This window comes from Vidua chalybeata, chromosome 3, assembly GCF_026979565.1.
Source record: "Vidua chalybeata isolate OUT-0048 chromosome 3, bVidCha1 merged haplotype, whole genome shotgun sequence".
In the NCBI taxonomy this organism is placed as follows: Eukaryota; Metazoa; Chordata; class Aves; order Passeriformes; family Viduidae; genus Vidua; species Vidua chalybeata.
In genome coordinates this window covers 34,222,827-34,240,848 of record NC_071532.1, presented here as the reverse complement: position 1 = coordinate 34,240,848, position 18,022 = coordinate 34,222,827, and the positions used below count along the sequence as shown (strand labels likewise).

Genomic DNA, 18,022 nt, shown 5'->3' with positions numbered 1-18,022 from the left:
ACACAGAATATCAGTTTAACTCGGAGGGCCCAAATCCATTGAAACTTAAGGAACTGTCAAAAATCCTTTTCTGCACATTTTCAAGCTACAGAATAGAGTGATTTGAAAGATAACCTGAGGACCATCTCATTTGAACCCTCACTGCCATGGACAGGGACACCTCCCACTAGGCCAGCTTGCTCAGAGCTCCATCCAGCCTGGCCTTGAACACTTCCAGGGATCCAGGGGCAGCCACAGCTGCTCTGGACAAGCTGTGCCAGGGCCTCAGCACCCTATAGGGAAGAATTTCTTCCTAATATCTAATCTACATGCACTCTGTGTCGGTTTGAACCTGCTCCCCTTGTCCCATCACTACAGATTCTGATGAAGGGTTCCTCTCCAGCTCCCTGGCAGGACCCCATGAGGTCCTAGAAGGTGCTGTGAAGTTTGCACACAACCTTCTCTTCCCCAGACTGAACAGCCCTGGCTTCCTCAGCCCGTTTTCTGATAACCGGGCTTGAGAAAAGTGAGGGTAAATTGCAGCTTCAGATCTAGAGATGATGTGTTTATCAAAAGCTGGAGAGCAGAGCGAGCACAAAGGCGCATTGACACAAAGGGGCTCGGTGACATCACAGACCCGTGTGACATCAGCAGGTCTTTGGAGTGAATTGCCACCTTTGTCTGCATGGCAGCAGCACTGCCCTGAGTGCAGGGCTTTGTGTGAGAGAATGCTCTGCTGGCAGCCTGCAGTGCAGAATGGGGACTTAACCTGGCCCCAGTCGCCTTGCTGGATTTGGGGTTGGTCACTGAGTCTGTGGAAGGTACGGTAGCATTTTATTGGGCTCAAGTGGGGTATTCAGGGGCCTGCACAGAAGTTCTGTGGCTCAAACGTCCTTCTCAGCTCTACTGGAATTCAATTATAGTGCTCTGTGGAAGTACTGAGTTATTCACTACCTCCAAATGATTAATTTTTGATAAATATGTAAAATAGATGTTAAGAGACAACATTAATTGTTCATGAGGGAGGCAAAAGAGAATCCTTTAAGGTAGAGTATTCCAAGAGAAGCAAAACAACTTCTATTCATCATCAATCACCCTGTAATCTGCCCAGCACTCAGAGAACAGCAAGTGCATAGCAGAAGAGAAATATTTTAGCACTTCAGGAAATCTGGAATGCATTCAAAACATAGGAGAAAATTATGGCATTGCAAACAAAATACAAATAGTGTTTTGAATAACTTCTTGCTGCTGCTTTGTGGATACCTTCAAGGGTCTCCCTCTCACTAGAACTGTTATCTTTTCCTGTAAGGCTCATGTTTCATATTTTTCAAACAAATTCAGTGTATTGTGATTCCAGGAAATTGAGTCATGAACATGCTCACAAATATTCAGCCCCTCATATAAAAAACTTTAACCCCTCCTAAAAGAATTTATCATTAAACAGGAACTAGTATGAAACTATGTAGTTACCAGAGACAAACATCAAACATTTAAAGATTAAAGTCTTTATTTGCAGATTAATCAGAAGCCACATGAAAATAATGATGCTATTACCACAACTACTACTACTAATTGATGTATAGATCACATTGCACATCTCAAGGTGCTTTGAAATACAGCTGTAAAAATGACACAAAGCCACAAAGGCATAATAAAATGTAATTAGGACAAACAGTAAGTCCAAGAGTTGTTAGGACAGTTCCATGGAAAATAACTGTTGTTTTAGTTATTACCTTCTGTCAGTGATGGGGCAATGGGAGCTTAATTTGCTCCAGCTCTCTTCTTTATTTCTGCTGCTGACTGGCAGTATTACAGTGTTGGAGTCTTCCTGTCAGAAAGTTGAAAAGGACCAGAATCAAAGCATCTGAGATGAATTCCTGTGCATTTTCACATTTCACAGTTGGAGGCTTGGTTTTCAACAGCTCTTTCCCTGAAATTAGGTAACTAATTTCCATTGCTCAAGGTCACAGAAGGTATATCCTATACCTTGGGATTAGTGTGCAATATCGGCCCTTTTAATATTTGAAGCCTCTGTTTTCAAAGCATGGGATCCATTTCTCCTTTCTTTTCTTGTGTTTGTTTCCTGTTGTGACAGGATTTATAAAATGCAAGAACTACAGTGGAATTTTTTCTCTTAATTGTCTATGAAAGTATTAGGTACTTTGATTTTTCTTGTTTCATCAGATGTTCACTTTTGTTTATTAAAACCTCCCAACTGTCTTTTACTACTGAAAGTAAAAGTACTTTAATCTGCTGCTTGTTGGTTTTTTTGTTTTTTCTTCTGAAGAAGACCACAGGAGTGTGGTGAGGTTTGCCGGAATATCTTCATAAAAGAGCTCCTCCCAGTACCTTTCTAGTGTACCTTGTGATACTCTTTTGCACTTGCATATCACATCTTTCTCACAGGAGCCTGATTCCTCCATTGGATAGTCTGAGATTAATTCTTATCACTAATAATAATTAATATTATTAATTCTGATCACTGAATATGAAAACTAAATATTTCAGGGCTCCATGTCAGTACTGAGATGATGTTATTGTAGTTGGAGTTTTGCCTGGAGTTACCCGTGTCTCCAGGCTGTGTTTTGTGCAGCTCTGCTTGCTCTTTCCACAGCCCTGACCTCGTGTGCCAGCTGTTGATGAGGTTGATCCTCTTCCCCTGTTCCTCTGCCCAGCCTAGCTGGGGAAAATTCCTGTGTTGGACCACCTTGGGAGGAAAAGTGCTGAGGAGCAAGGTGGGTGGAGGGAAGAGCCAAGGCTCTGAGCTTTTAGATGTGTTTCTGGGTTTGGTTTGTTGTTTTGGTATTTTTCTTGCCTTTGTTTTATTTTAATGAATCTGATAATTCTAATCTTGGCTGGTGAATCTGAATATTTCCAATGGAATAGGAGAAGAATTAGGGTTCAAGATCATCTGTGCTGTCAAAGGAGTGAGCTGGCAAAGCCAAACTTTAAATACTGTGAAATTCTATCATGAGCTGTCCTGGACCCAAGTCGAGAGCTGGAATTTGCATACAGATTTCCAGCAAGAGAAGAAAAGTGTGTACCAGTGGTTGAAATTGAGACAATGCATCAAAGCAAAAATAATACTTATTCTGCAATAGCTCTTGCTTAATCTGAGCATCCCTATCTTTGACCTGGCAGTGTACCTCAGGAATGGAATGAAATTCTTAAGTAACTGAAAACCATGGTAAACTTCTCTCTGGTACAAATGCAAAACTTTTTTTTTTTTTTTTTTTTTTTTTTAATCTCTGTAATCATAGTTGCATGCACTTAAAATTTAAATTACTGAGACAGTAGTGTATGGGAGTAATTCATCAGACAACTGTTTCCATAAACAATACATTTTCTTTAGTCTATAAAAGTCATAGTGTATGCACTCAAAGCTCAAGTAAAACAGGGACAGAGTAGTGTGATGGAGTAGCTCATCAGGCCCATAACCATCCCCATAAATAAAAAAAAAAGGAGCATGAATGATGGAATTTGAGATATTCTTTTCAGACAATGTCACTTCATGCATTTTGGGAAGGGCCATAACCATGGTAAAAGCCAAAATAGAATGTAAGAGTCTTTTTAAAATGCTGATGTAGCAATGAATTAACTTCTTTAAAATGGAAAAAAAGATAAAATTTAAAAATCCATTAATTCCAAGTAGTGTGTAAAGGCAATACTGATTCTTGGATTCGCTCTGGTCTGCTGATGCCATGTAAATTTTTAACTGTGTTTGAGAAAGTGCAGACATTGCAAAATCCAACGAAGGTTATCATCTCATGCACTGCATTCTTCCAAGCTGGTGAAAAAAATGCTGGGGTAATAAAGGTTTATGATTCAAGTCAGAGACATGACAGCAAATGTGTGATTGCAAAATGCCCTGCTCTGGGATGTACTGATTCTCTATGAACAGACTCAGTATATCTGTCATAGGTACCTGCTCAGGCAGCACTGCCCAGGACAGGTCTGAAACACTTGGAAATCCATGGAAAAATTCCTATCTGCTCTCTTGAGTCTTAGGCTAGCAGGCTGAGGTTTAATCTGTGTTTTATGGATCTGCTTTTTCTACCCCTATGGAAGGGCTGCAGTTAGAGGCTCAAATAAACTCATCAAATAATTTCCAACGATGTTCACAGCATCACAAAATCAACTAGTCTGGAAAAGACCTCCTTTTGAGGGTTTTGATGTGGCCCCTGAGGTCCCCATGTGAGCTGGTGGTCTTTTGTGGTGGGGAAGAGGTCAAGCCTTGAAGTCATCCAGGTATAAGTCTGGATGTTCTAGGTGTGCCAGAAAATAAGCTTGAAATTAGGGTTTGAATTGTATTAGAAATTTTCTCCTCATTCCATGATGACTGTGCTTGATTTTATTCAATAATTAATGTTTCTATAGATGGCAAATAAACCTTTCACTGTCATTCAAGAAGTAAATCCCTCTGGCAAAGGCAGAATGGTTTAAAAAAATCAGCACAACCTCAAAAGAAACAATCCTGACCAGTGGGAGGCCAGCTGCTGAGATGGAACTGTGTCATCCAAAGGCTGGGGAGGAGATTCAGACTAATCTACCGTAATGCCATAGCTGTGAAAATACAGTGATCTTCCACAGTAAAAACTTTCCTTGGGATCAGGGAACCAGATAAAAATAGCTGCTGGTGGGAGTCAAGTGTCACACTGCCTTTTCCTGGGATGTTGTGGGGAAAGGAGAGACGGGCTGTAGCATTGCATTAGCTAAGCTGGGCAAGTTCTCTGCTCCTCTGTGGTCAAGATCTTCTGTTTTGAACTAATATTTAAAATTTGGAGTCTTCTGCCTTACAGTCTTTTTGATCTGTGTAGGGTTTTGTGTGTTGTGATTTTTTTTTTTTTTTAAGTTCTGTAAACCTCAAGTGAAAAATCTGGTGATAGATTAGAACTAAACCTGTTTGCCGTTAAGCCTTTGTTGAAGGGTTTGAGATCATTCATGTAGCAGAATGATAATTTTTAAACATAAATGTAGAGCTGACCATAAAGGTACGTGCCAGAGTTTCTGGAAGAAAGTGAGACTTCAGTAAAATCACTTTTTTACTGAGAATGCGGTGGTTTTGAGAGCTATTTAGACAAGAATCTATCAAGGCAAATACAGCATTCTTGTTTAATTCTGTAATATTGTAAATTATAAAAGTAAATTGAGAAGAAATTAATTTTGACATATCTAGAAATGTTTTTGTCAGCTTGTAAGAGGCATGTTTTCTACTGCTTTATGTATTTAATTTACTTTTTGGGCTTCCTTGTAGAAACTTAAATGCTACCATAGTACCTCTGCATTATCCTGTCATTTTTCTGGTCAATTCTATTCCCTTGTTTCTCTTATTTAACACTAGGGACTCTTACTGAAATATTCTGGTGTCAAACAACTGATAGAACACATTTGGAATAATTGACTCTAGATTGGTATTTTCTAGAACTATGCAGAAAGATGTTTTGGTCTTCATATTTTTGGGATAACTTCCATTTTTTTCCAACCCCAAAATCTTATATCCTCATCATTCTCCAGTCATTGTATTTTCTACTAGCTGTAAAGAGAAAACATGTCTGAATTTCTTTTGGTATCGTTATGTGTCTAGAACTAGAATCAGATGTTGTGCTTTCACTCCAAACTCATACATAATAGCCTTGCAACATAATACTGCACCCCTTTTATGTCAAGATGTCAAGTCCCTCTCTATTTTTACTTTCACCTATATGAAAATGTCATCAGGGCTAAAACTGAGCTATTTTTCACACCCTGTGCCCTATAAAACACAGAAACATTACACTCATTAAATTGTACAGAAGGAATTCTTCTTTCTTATTCCATGGCAAGGAACGTTTTGTGATGTGGTTTTGGTGGCCAAAGGGCAGCATCAGTTTGAGGACTAACACCCCATTCTTGCCTTACTAAATCAGGGGTATTCCACTTGTTTTGAGTTACAACTTTGTTTTGCACTTCAAGAGTGCCTTGGAGAATACTTGACTGGAGGAACACAGAGAATATATGTACATGTATGTATGCATTGAAAAAGAAAACATGTGGGTCACAATGAAATTAGAATTTTTACTGTGTAAATAAGGACAAGTTCAAATAATCAAGATTTAAGAAACTGGAAAAAACACTCAATATACTTTGTGGAGAAAGCAAAGGAATATCTCTGCAGTGCTATGAGAATTTATTGGAATGCAGTTATGTCAGCTTTTTGTGATGTGGAGTAGCAGGAAAGTTTGCATTGTTGTTGCTTGCATGTTTCTGAACACACCATATTATTTTATTGTTATAAAAATACCTGGTGATGTAAATATAATATCCATTTTAGTATAAAACATATTGAAAATTATGCCTCATTCTGAATATTTCACTTATTCTGCTGCCATGTTTGAAAAATGTAATAAATACTATGGCCTAATCTCTGTAGGCATTTTGGGAATAGCAAGCAAAGAAGGCAGCTCTGTGAAATGTGTTATTTCCCATTAGAGGATAAGGAAGAGCAGAGTTATCCTGGACCCCAAATTATCCACTGTGCTCCCACAGCTTTTTCTCAGGGAAAGCAGCTCTGTCACTGTCATAGTCCAGACTTGTGTGCTCTGACTCCTGAATGTCCATGACTTTGGGGTTTATTACTGGTACAGTGGAGGCTGGATTTATTCCAGCTCCAGGTACTAGAGGGTTGAGAATCTCTATTTGTAGTTATGACTTGAAAGAAAACCACTATTTTTCAAGAAAAATTGCAAAACAGTGTGTAGATTAATCTAAAAGGTCCAAAGCTCGAGAAGGGAAGAATAATTCAGGACACCTGACTTCTGCAGTTGTCAGATGTTGGCTTGATTAATGCTGTTCCAGGGCTTCGTTTCAACAATTCCAATTAGACCCTGCCTTTTGCTAGAAAATGTAAACAGTGTTGTGGCATTAAAGACTTGGAACACCACACTCTGAGGAGTTAAATGCCGCCTAAATGTAGGAATTTAAGGATTAGGCATCTAGCCTAAATTAAATGTTTCAGCTTTCTTTGCAGTCACTGCAGAGGGGTGACCACCTCTGCAGCCTTTGGGTGACATCAGTTTTTCTCTCCTGAGTGTGGAAGAGCCCGATTCTCCCTCTCAGACCGGGTGGTTAAGCTGTGATGGATGTGGGGAGCAGAAGGAGAATCTCTGGCAGGTGGAGCCAGTGCTGCAGGCAGCAGATCAGCATGTGCTGTGAGGTGGATCCCCGTGCAGGAGGTGGCTGGGATGCACAGAGCAGGAGCTCCCTGCTCCTTGCCTGCTGCCCCGACACCCCTGAGCAGTGGCACTGGGACTGCTGTGGGTGGGAGCTCTTGGGGAAAAGGCTGTGCTCGAGGCAGGACCTGGAATGTCTGCTCCTCCCTGGAGAAGTGGTTGGATTCATATCTGTGCAACGTGCACAGTTGCTAGGACTTTAAGAAGTTGCTATTAATACCTGATTCTTTAAAGTTAACTCAGTGATGAGGGCATTTCTAAGAATCATTAGAATCTATTGTACATAGGATCTGTTTGTTATTTTGGAAGACTTTAAATTGCGTATTACTGACCTGAGGAACTCTATTGGGCGCCATTGTAATGTTTTACATTACCTCATCAACCTTGTTTTATATAGTTAAAATATTATTTGCTCACAGCTAAGTGCCAGGAGCTTGCCGACGTGGCAACTGGAAAATATTACCCCTCTGTAAGTAGCAGAAGGAATTGTTGGCTTCCCCAGGCATGACTGGGAAAGATCTTACTGCCAGGGGAGTCAAAGGCTGAGGATCAGTGGGTTTGGCTTAGGCAAGCCTAGGGTCCATCTTCAGTGGCTGTACATTGATTTTTCTCCTGCTGAGGGGCTGTCCCAAAGGGTCTGTCTGTGTGATTGTGAGTGAAACACGTGAGCAGGGTGCAGCTATTGCTGCCAAGCCAGGGTGAGACACCCCACGAGGGGATGGGGTAGATTAGTCAGAAAACATTATGCAGCCATACATAATCCCTGCTTTCATGATGCATGGAGATACATTGTAAGACCGTTCACATTTTGAATATACAAGTACTGCTTTGAAGAGCATCCCAGAGTTTCCTGAGACTGACTGAGAACACTTTTTAAAAATCAAAGTACTGTGTTGCAATTTCTAGAGATCACTGTGCCTGACAGCAGAAATGTGAGCTGGACATATGTCAGCATAGAAAAATAACATGCCTGTGTTTTCTGTGTGTTTTCAGTTCTCCAGTGTGGGTTTGGTTTGTGAGGATGATAAAAGTGCAGAAGGTAAAGGCCCCTGTTAATGTCAGTGGGAGGAAGAACACCATCAGCTTAGGAACAATTCCCCTCCTCTGCTTGACAGACAAAGCTTGTGTAACCTTTCGTGGCTTTGTGCTCTCTCAGAGCCTAATGAGAGATTTAGTGAGAGTCCCTCTACTGACTCCAGGGATCTTTGGATCATTGCAGCTTCACATAATGCAAATTTATGCAGTGAGAGCAAGATTTGGGTTAAAAACCATGTTCTGTTCTAACATTCAGTTGCTGGATTTCATGTCATTTAGTGACTTATTTATGCAAAATTCCAGACTGTCTGATAACACTATTTTTTGGACCTGAAACTCTGAGAAGAAATAGGGATACAGCAAATACCAAGGCTTAGTTTCTTGCAGCAAAGGTATTCTGAAGCAAATAAGAACACTTCTGCTTTGTAACTAACTGAATGATTCTATTGTAAATTCAGCTTTTGGATATTTATTTTAAAGACTTCTGCTGCTTAAATGATTTTCAGTCTGTGCTGATGCATTGTTGCTTTATCTCCATAGTTTATACAGCTGTCAGGTACCTGTGGAGGGTCCCTTATAAATCAATTCCCCAGCAGTAATGTTCAATTGGCCTGAAGGGAGGCTCAGGTCACTTAATCTGAGAGGTGCAAAGAGGCATCTTATGTATTGTTTGGTTTTATTTATTTTTGTAAGACTTAAGACTTCTTGAAGCTTTTGTGAACTAAAAAGGGAGATTTTAGCCTGGAGGAAATACTGTGAACTGTCACTAAATCATTTTGCATTTTCTCAAAACATACCATTCTTTATTTTGAAGTTCTCCACTTTTACTCTGGTCACGTGTCTGTCTCTGCCAGCTGCTGCAGTTGGGTCTGGGAAAAGGATCTGGATCCTGACTAGGATTGTCTCAGGAAAACACTATGCTTAAGGGAGCACATGCAGAAAATCCTGCAGCAACACAATTTTTATAAGTGTCTGGGAAAAGGAGATTTGATCTCTTTATTTCCTAAATAACTTACTTTGCAATGTGTATCTGTCTATGCATGCACTTATGTACAAGTTAAAGGAATTGAAAGGAGAAGAGGTAGAAAGAACTGCTGGAAAATTAAGGGCTGACTTTCCAGCATTTGTTTTCTTTTTTATGATAGCATATTTTGTTTGGCACAGTGTTTGCTTGAGAACTGCTGCTCAGAGGCAGTATTTGGCTTTAGTGGTGGCGTTTGTGTGTGTGTGTGACCATTTTACAGATGGAAAAATGGAGGCACAGGAAGATAAGGACCAGCACAGGGTTCTGTAGTGAATCACTGGTTCAGCCAAAATTAGGGTTTTCTTTCTTACTCTTAATACTCCTTAGATCGATTTCATCCTCTCCTCTCAAACTCAGCAAGTTTTCAAATTCAGGAGTGATGGCTCAGGTATAAAGAATGCAACCAGACTTTTGTATGACTTCTGGTTGGACTTGTCAAATGCGTTGTGGTTCCATGCTCGTGCAAACTGCATGTGCGTGTGTGTAAAACAGCAGGGGTGTGCTGCAGAGCCTGCTGCACAGCTCAGTGAGGTACTGGGAATCTTCCCAGGGACTTCCTGGGATTTGGACCAGACCTCAGAGTCATACATAAAACTATTTCAGAGGGAGAACCATGATGTAAACACAAATCACTTCACATCTATGTGTCACAGGAACCTTAATGTGCTACAAAATTGAATATCTATTGTTCAAACCTCTCAATGTTTTTCCTTTGTTTCTCTGGGTATTGTTTGTACTTTGGGGACCCTATGTGTGGCTGAAGCATCAGTGAAGTGTGTGCCTTTTAGGAACTGAATCCCATCAGAAGGCCACAACTTGTGTTAATTTGGCCTCATAAATGTCATCCTGATACATAAAAAGGACTGTAAAAATAGGAAAACATATGCACTAAACATTAGCATTAATTGACATGCAAATGCTAGAATCAATTCCCACACACTGTATGGAGGATTTTATTGTTATCACAGTTTTCTTTTAGGAGTACTAAATCCAGTGGTGATGAAAATCAGTTCCAAATTCCGTGTTATAAATGAATTCCCATCCACTGGCAGAATAAGTTTCTGCTTTGTGGCAGGAGAGGGGTTTAGCCCTTGATGTTAAAGTCCAATTGCCCTTTTGCCATACTCTTTCAAATGGGACCAGGTCTTACTTTTGATGTTGACATAGGAGAGAAAATTGGGGTGGCCAGTGGCAGGTATAGGTAAGAAGAGAAATAAATGAGGTTTTCCATTCTTCAGCATGTTGCAAACACACACTACTCACTGTCCACCTTAATGACCTTTGTTCTTTGAGAAATTCTGTAGATTTAGATTATGACACACATTTAAATACATGAGCATGTTTTCATAGGCACTAAATAACATGTGGTATTAGTTCTGCAATTTTTATTGTGCAAATTGATCTAGCAAAATATCTGAACTGAGCTCTAAGTATGTGAAGTCAATTAAGCTGCACACAGACTGGTACTTGAGAGCACAAGTGTTCTGGTAAATTAGAAACTCAATTGGAGGCAAGAAAGCAGATCTGGAGTTTGAAGCAACTTTTTTTCTAACTAGTGTTGCAAAACATCCTTTTTCCCCCCCTTCTTCCTTGAGGTGCTCTTGTACTTACTGCTCTCCTTAATTTTTTTTTTTTTTAGCAAATTCTCAGGCACAAAGGAAGGTCAGTGTGGGAGGGTACCTGCCTTGCAGCCCTGAATAGGTGAAGTCAGCAGGATTCAGTGGAGATGCTGGAGATGGACATCTTGCTGTTATTGTGCAGATCTTGTGCTTCCCCACAGATGCACTGAAGATATTTTCAAAAAACACATGAGTAAATTTAGAACTGTTCATAAAATCCTATTTTGGTCCTTGCTAGAAGCAGTTTCCAAACTTTCCCAGTCAGGGTCTGTGTTTTTCAGCTGATTTGGTTTCTAGGTATTTCAAATACTCCAGAATATTACAGCAAACAAATTATTTCTGACCTCTGGGGGAGGTGTAGGGATGATTAATTCCACAATGCCCTTTGGTAGTGAGTCAGCAGGTTTCTTACTCATTTGGTTTTTGTGCATGCTTTTTTTTTTTTTTTTTTTTAAGAGAATGGGAATTTCCTCTTTTCTCCCTTCTCACACCTAGTGAACCACCCCACAGCTGGGCAGGATTCTCTAAATACCTTGACCAATCCTAAAACCCCCATATTACATTCATCTGTTCCTAGCTGAATTGCCTGGTCCTAAGGAATATATCAGAATGTCCAAACTCCAAGAAAGTACTCACGTGTTGAGACTGTTGCTCTCTTCATTTCTACTTCATTATCCTTTGAACTTAGAGGTCAACCAAGGAAAAAGGTCAATACTTCTTTGTATGTGTTTAGTTTTTCCCTGAAGTAATAGGTTTGCCATGGGCAGTTATTTCTATTCTCACTTTCTAGGCTCCAGGTCTTTATACCTCCCTGTATATTAGTTTCCTGAAGGGAATTAATAATCCTCTGTAATGCTCTTTGCTGAGGTCGTTGCTACTTTGAAACAATTAATGTGAATAGTGAACAGCCTTTAACCTTCATCGGGGTTCTTCATGCGTGCTCTGAAAGAAGCACTGACTGCAGTAAATGTGGTGGTAGTTGCATTTACCTTCACAAATTAAATTTTCTGACACTTGATAAATCATGGCTGATGTGTCTGACAATGTTAAAAATGAAAACACTGTGTTTTCCCAAAAACGGTGCCCAGAAATGTTAGCACTGGATGTGCTCACTAGAATTCCTTTGTAAATGTGGATTGATGCTCTTAATTTCCCACCAACTGTAAAGCAAAATGGCAAATGAGACTAAAGATTGGGTTAGAAATTGGATGCTTTTTAGATTTGTTTTCAATGTGGTGATGTAAATTCTTATTTTGCCCAAGGAGATGTTTGAATACACGTTTGATAGGAAAAGTTATTTATGTGATTGACAGCTCTATTAAGCCATGTAACAGCTTTTTTATGTGAACTCTTATTTACCTCTCTTTATATATTTTAGCATAGGGTTCTCATAGTTACTGCTTTTACCAAGTTAATTGGTGTAAGGTTTTGTTTTTTTCCTTGCACACTTGGACCAGTTTGATAGTGCAAATGATGATGATGACAATGATTACTATCATTATTATTGCTTGACGATAAGCTATATACAGTGTAATTCTGGGAGAAATTCTACCCCATTTTAAACATGTTCAAGTTCAGTCTTTTCCATGGAGCAGGGTTTCTATATGCCCTAGATGACTTATAGATTTGTTTGGGGCTTGAACTTTTCATCAGAATTTGGGATTCCTTTTGGATTCACTGTTAAAGGTCTCTCCACATACTTTTGAGGTGAGAAAGGAAAAGCCCTCTCTGTTCTGAGCTTGGTTGTTGCATTCTAAGTATAAATATTCTGATTAACAATGACTTGCTTCTATACCCACCACACTCCTGAACTGCTGTTTGGAAAGACATTCTACTCATTCTGTTACAGTCACAACTAGAAGTATGAGAAGGGGATTTCTACAAGAATAGAGAAGTGGTGTTGTTTATTAACACCTTTCTAGTTAGAATGAGGAAAAGGGGAGAAATGGTGAAATGCTGCATTTCAGGGAAGGGAGATTTCTCTAGTGGTAGACACAATAAATAAGTTTCTTTAAGAGAAAAAAGAAGCCAAGAGGACACGCATGCCTGATGTCAGAGAACAGCCAATGTGCCTGGAGAAACTGTTCCAGAAAAATCCATCCATGGGAAAATATGACCCTTATGGTGTTACCAAGGTCACTGAAACCTACAGGGATTTGCTGAGGAAGGGGTTCTCTGGGCAAATAAGATGTGCCTGGAGTGGGATGCTGTCCCAGGACTTGCTTCATAGGAGACTTCCAGTATAAAAAATACAGGGATGAATTTATAATTCATAGCTTTTCTCTTTGTTCTCTCTAGCAAAACCCTGCTGAATATCTATAGGAAGAAGTAAATCCAGAGGGAAGAAGGAATTGTTACTTGTGTACTGGATAAAAGCAGCATTGGGGGAATTATCCCCTCAGTAGTTTTTAAGTTAATTTCATGTTAATTAAAACTCTTGTAAATTTGCCTTGAAGATGTTTGGCTGAAGCAAAATCTAGAATTAGGAAAAGTCATGAAAACATTTCAGGCAATGAAAGGAAAATCTTACTTTTTACAGAAGAGGAAAGATCTTTCAATGGAAAACCTCATAATGGGAAGTCTGTTAGATTAGAAAATTTACATAAATGCACTCTTGTATGCAATATAGAGGATGCAGCTTAGCAGAAGAAAACAAACCCTTGCAGAGTGTATGGTAGTGAAGGATGATCTAAGTAAGGATTTTTGGCCTCAGGCTTTCTAAGATTTGGTGCCAATTTGCTTTGTGACTCTTTGCTGTGACCTGCAGCCAGCACAGACCTATCAGAACATTAGAGAAGAACACGTCTATAACATAGGAGAAACCCAGAATTCCATGGCAAAAGCAAGGAATCCAAATCAAAAGAAAACAAATGAAAAACCTCAGCATTTGTAAAAAGCAGGATTTCACTCAAGGGAATTGTGTGAAAAGTGCATTATTATCTATTGTGAAAGTTGCCACAGGGATGGCTACACTGAATAATTAAAGCCTTGCAGTTCTAATCTACTTAAATTATTAAATATCTCTAGCTGCTTGTAATTCAGTGTAAACCCAGTAAGTGTTTGGGTGTATTTAGTCTATACTGGCACTTTAGTCAAGAGATAAAAGGTTGTCATCAGTTGCAAGTGTACAAAGTTGGATTTTTGCTGGTGCCTGTGTGGTTTTTCCAAGCTCTGGAATGGTAGAAAGTTTAGATTGACCTGAGGTTATTCAGGGTCCTGTGATGAGCATCCCACCTTGCTCCTCAGTGGAGGTATGTTGGCATCATAATGAGGATTTTAAAGCAGGGCTGAGGGTGGCAGAGTCTGGCCCAGCAGGGACAGGGTGGGAATTTGAGAAGTCCTTATCTTTCCCAGTGAACCATAGTGGTAGCAAGGCTGTGTAGGGCAATGAGCATCTCCAAGCAGTCTCCAGGGATTCCTCTTTTAATCAACACCTTGCCCATGTGTAGGAATGAGCAGTGTGGGAAAGAGGGCTGGGATCTGGTTTGTGGTAACTGGGGAATCCCTGTTATCAGGGAATAGCACCCACACATTCAGGGGGAGAAGTCACGTGGGCCAGTAAAGCTTTTTCCAGGATTTGGCCCGTAATTAGAATAATCAATATTTTAGCATATTTTGCAACAGTTTGAGTATAAAGCACATGTCCATGTATTCCAATCCTAGGGAAATTTAAGTATTTTCTTCTCTTTTGAGTAGCACTGCCATAATTACAAAATGCCTGCTCATTTCAATAAAGCGCATTTTGGGTTTAAATTAAAACTGAACCAAAAAATCTGAGGTATACTCCTCCACTATTTATTTTTCAAGGAAATTCCATCTCAAAAAAAAAAAAAAAAAAAAAAAAAAAAAAAAGAGAGAAGACTTTTTGTAGTGGTGAAAATGCAAACTTCAGTTATTTTACTTTGGGGTGTTGGTGCAGTCACTGCCCATCAACCCTCTGTTATCACCAAGACCCACTGCTACATTCTTTTTAGACACTTCTACTTTTACAGAAGTTTCCTTGCTCTGCTTTATCAGGAAAAGGTCTTGGCTTCAAACCAAGAGGGCCATTTGGATTTAAATTTTGACAGGTTTTAAAAAAAAAAAATCTCATTTTGAAATACATAAACCCATAAATAAAAAGTTGTATTTTGAATAGCACTTTTCTTCCGGCTGAGGTGGAGGAGCTGGAGCGGTGAAGTGAGCTGTGGCGATTCTGCAGCTTCAGGGGTGGAAACCACAAAATGTCTTGGAAGAGCTCAGCAGTGGCATTAAAATGGAAGGGATTGGGAAGTGGTTGTGCACCACTGGACCAAGAGCTGATGTGAAATGCTGGTGCCATGAGAAAGCTGCCAAGTTATCTTGCCATTAAGAAAGGTCTTTGTGAGACATTGGTATCAGCCCATTGATAAGGTATCACAAAACCAAAGCCATCTCCACCCTTTGCAGCAGCAGCTCTGACTCAGTGGCCTGAGAGAGGGCAGCAAGTGGAGGCTGGAGAGCTGAGAGGGAAAGGTGAGGCACAGGCAGGATGAAATTTGATAAAGGAGGTGAGAGAAAATCATGTGAAGAGTTTGTTCTGGCCTTTGGATGCCAGGGTTCACAGAGCTGAAATCTGTGAAGGCTCCCACTAGGAAATGAGTGTTTACACCTCCCTAGGCTCAGAAAACTGGATGGATAAGATGCCTTCCTTTTGATGTGAAAAAGACTGAAATGAGAGTTGCTATTTTAGACAATGAGCAGCTGTTCTCTACAGCCCAAAAAGGGTGGGGAAGAAAACACAAAGTCATAGGATGTGTTGCAGTTTCCCTCCAGGTCTTCTTCATGAATCATATGTTTTCTCCTAATTTTTTAAGCAAGGAAGGTGAAGGAATATCACATTAACCTGAGCAGCTTAACTGACACATGCATTTTTTCATTTGGGGAGTTTGTTTTTCATCATTCTGTATGCAAACAGATTGGCACTGTTTTAATGCTAAGTGTTTTCTTTGCTAATCCAGGTGAGATTGATGCATGAAATGCAGAGCTTTCTAGCCAAGTGCTCTTAAAGGAAAGAACCATGGTCCATGAATAATAAATTTTAGGCAAGACTAAAGATACAAGATGCCATTCAAACCAGGGCCAAGTGGTTTCTCAACTCTGAACAACAGCTGTAAGCATAGTGTGGCTTCACTCACAGATTCAGAAGATTTAAATTACATGATTTATGCCTGGGAATTTTGGAGCCATGGCATTTATATCTACCTTTCCCTCCTCCTCAGCAAAATCCTACCTTTTATCCTTGGAATTTTAAAATTATGACTTCCTAATAATGCATAGAATTCAAAGAACTAAATCTTGACCTTGCAGAGCAGTTGTCTCGAAAATAAATGTGAAGACTATGTCAAGTAAATGGTCTGTGAATGCACAGCCCTGTGTTCATTTTTCTCAGTGTCTTACCAGGAACGTGGTTGGAAGTCTTCTCTTTTAGCTCATGCCTGGGACCAGAGCTCTGTGTCTGCATGGGCTGCAGGCTAAGAGTCCAAGATTCCCATGGTAGGAATAATTGCCCAGCTTTTTGTACTAGTTAAATATAGAACATTTTGGTAGTCTTTCAGGTGAGATCCCCATCAGAGTTACTGGGTGCTGCACTCTGTTTGGTGCTCATTTTGGACCCAGACAGAAATTCCATCGTGTTGGCATTAGCTTACCAAAAGAGTTTATGTGCATATTCTGTGCTCTGTTCCTCTTTCTTTTTGTGTTGGGAATTTTTGAATAATCAAATTTAATATGCAATTAAAGGGCATTTTGTGGCCCTTTTAACATTTCTCCTACGGTGCCCACTAGAAAAGGTATCGTTGGCTTTTCTAAATTGTTGAAATAAGGAATTCTAAATCCTTTCTATTATGGTTTATTAGGGTCTCTGTGGTTTTGGTTAATTGTCACAGTCTCGTTTACTGTAGGTGGAGGAATTTTAATGTATAGAGCAAGATGGTTTATTAAATCAAAAATATTTTATGGGAAGTTGCTATAAGCTGAAGGAAGTAGTGTAAAATGCACTCTTGGGGGCCCAGCTTTCTTAGTCTCATGTAAGAAACAAAGAAAGAAAATCTATAAACTAAGAGTGGAAAACTCTGGGTCACAAACCAGGACTTCCCCTTCTCTTTTGGGTTGCTTGTGTACCAAAACTCCTAATTTTTCATCATTGCCTACAATACTGAGCTGCAGCAGATCATCCCAGTGTGGTGCCTGCCTATTAAGGAATTGCCCTGTGTAATCCAAAGGCAGAATTAAACCCCAGTCAGCCAGAAAACAACCAAAGTTTTGGTGAAATCAGACCTGGAGATTGGTGGTGGTGAATTCCCAGTGCCTGGGAGAAGGGTCTGGTGTGCCCTTGGATTCCCCCAGAAGGACCTTGGCCATGAACACCTTGGCTGCAGTTTGCCATTCCAGGTTTCCAAATCATCCGCTGCTGATAGGAAGTGGTTTGTTTTATCCAGATTTTGGAGGGCAGTGGGGAAGGAAGGAAGAAAACAATTTACTTTTTGTTTTTCTGCTTAAATTAAGGTTGTCAGGTGGCTTTAACTGAGATTGGGGAAATCCCCACTGTAGGTGCACATGGTGCCACTTGACCCATTTTTTCCTAATGCACTTGAAAAGGGGGTTATGTTTGTTTTTAATGCATCCCTTCAGAATAAAGGAAAACTGAGGGGGTTTTGTGACAGCCTGATAATTGAAGTGGACTCTCCTACAGCAGTGACTTTTCAAGGGGAGTGCAGGTGGGCCCTACATCTCCAGACAAAGCAAACTGTCCTTTCTTTTATTTCTAAAGGAGTAATTATTCCTGACTGCTTATGTTTTCCTACATCTTTCCCTCATGTGGTTTTTGCTTCGTTACTCTGTAGGTATTTACAGAGCCTTCACTGCTGTCCTCTGTGAGCATCTCTGAGTGAGCCTTGAGTTTTATCCTGGAGACTTCCTCTGGGGTAATGAAAAATTACAAGAGAGATATGATTTCTTTAGGGCTGTATGGGAAATCCATGTCCAACCTTGGAAGCAAGTGCTGTTCTCTGATCCCAGGCTGGAGCCTGCTGCAGTGAAGTATCTTTCTGTTCCACAGAAATGTGTCATTTCTTCTTGATATTTTTCTGCTTGGTAGCTGATGTCATCTGCTTTTTTCCTCCTCAATTATGCTTCTA

General features: G+C 40.0%; 1 long non-coding RNA gene across 1 annotated transcript; it reads left to right on the top strand.

The window, feature by feature from the left end:
* The first annotated feature begins 696 nt into the window (after nt 1–696).
* On the top strand, nt 697–11,057 carry LOC128786373 (uncharacterized). The gene is made up of 3 exons (XR_008430262.1): nt 697–800; nt 2,594–2,714; nt 10,886–11,057. It is a non-coding gene; the product is annotated as an uncharacterized LOC128786373 (long non-coding RNA).
* Nucleotides 11,058–18,022: the final 6,965 nt, after the last annotated feature.